The sequence below is a fragment of the Lactuca virosa genome, chromosome 6 (assembly GCF_052849685.1).
Source record: "Lactuca virosa cultivar CGN04683 chromosome 6, Lactuca_virosa_CGN04683_v6, whole genome shotgun sequence".
Classification (NCBI taxonomy): Eukaryota; Viridiplantae; Streptophyta; class Magnoliopsida; order Asterales; family Asteraceae; genus Lactuca; species Lactuca virosa.
This window is the reverse complement of record NC_136431.1, coordinates 27,596,857-27,598,369: the sequence shown is the minus strand read 5'-3', so window position 1 is coordinate 27,598,369 and position 1,513 is coordinate 27,596,857. Positions and strand designations below refer to the sequence as shown.

At 40.5% G+C, this 1,513-nt stretch overlaps 1 non-coding gene across 1 annotated transcript; it reads right to left on the bottom strand.

The window, feature by feature from the left end:
* Positions 1-528: 528 nt before the first annotated feature.
* LOC145123124 (small nucleolar RNA R71) lies at positions 529-635 on the bottom strand. The gene has a single exon (XR_013715001.1). It is a non-coding gene; the product is annotated as a small nucleolar RNA R71 (small nucleolar RNA).
* Positions 636-1,513: the final 878 nt, after the last annotated feature.

Below are 1,513 nucleotides of genomic sequence, written 5' to 3'. Positions count from 1 at the left end.
AAGGACAAGAATGTAGGAGGATTATGCAACATTCTGAAAAATGAGAGCACATTCGAAAGCTTTGAGATAACTCCTAATAAAAAGGAAGTTGGTTACGAGCCCGAAACAAAAATAGACAAAAGTAGTGAACCCGAAAATGAGCCAAAAAGTATGACGATGGACATTGCTGACATTACAATGGAGGCCTACAAGAAAATAATACGAGAGGACATCAGTCCAGGACTTGTGCAACCCGCAATTCCTGCTACTGCTACCTTCGAGCTTAAGGGACATATCCTTTCCGCACTAAAGGATATTCCATATTCCGGAAAAGATCATGAAGATGCATAGAAGCACCTCGATGAAGTCAATGACATAGCTGACTATTTTAACATTCCTAATGCACCTCGAGAGACTGTCTTGTTAAGAATGATTCGGGTTACTTTTAAAGGAGCAGCTAAAGATTGGTTGAAGGCACTTTCACCAGGTTCAATCTCAACTTGGGCACAGATGCATGAAGATTTCCTCCAACAATTTTGACAAGTTTCTAAGCTCAAGAAGCCCATAACTAATTTTGAGCAACAAGTAGGGGAGTCTTTGTACGAGGCTTGGGGGCGATACAAAGGGTTAATAAGAAATTGTCCCCAAAATGATCTAAACAAGCAACAAGAAGTCTCGATCTTCTACGATGGGGTGAACGTCACGATGAGGCAACTACTTGATTCTCAAGGGCATTTAATGAAGAAGAATCCCGCTGAAATTAAAGTACTAATCGAAGAATTCTCAAAGCATTCACAGGAATATCACAACCCTCGTAATGATGGAGCTAGGGGATCGAGAATGGTGCTTCGGAGGATATGGCGGTGGTATTGGCAATGTTAAGTAGCATGGATAGATGAATGACTAAGATGGACCAATCCATACACGCGATCTGTGTGGATTGTGAAAATTGCAATGGTCCACATTTAACGAAGGATTGCCATCTTGATGAAAACGGGAACAGGTAAGCTCAAGTTTTCTACTCAAGTGGGGACCGTTATGATTAAGTTTGGAGGAAGCTAAAGAAGGAATGGTTGTCTTATGATGAGTATAAAAAGAAAAAAAGAGAAATATAGGCAAACAGGTCGGGGCTTTTATCAAAAGGAACAACCTCAACCCAAGAAAAAAGTGGATTGGAGTCAATGCTTCATAGATTCATGGAAGCTTCTAAAAACGTCACGATTCAGCTGATGCTACCATGAGAAATCATCAAGCATCCATCAAGAATATTTAAGCATAACTCGGGCAATTAACTACATTGGTTAACGAGTGGTTACATCCTAAAAATACCAATAATAAACCGCCACCACATGTCATGGCCATCACTACTGAAGAAGAGACTATTTCTGAGTTCTTAGAAACCTTGGAAGAAGAGACAAAGTAGCCCGAATCACAGCCAAAGTAAACAAAAATCAAAGAAAAAAATGTTCCCGAAACACCATCATCACGACGTGAGGATTCAATCCTCACGACGTGGTCTTAGTCTGGGCAGAAA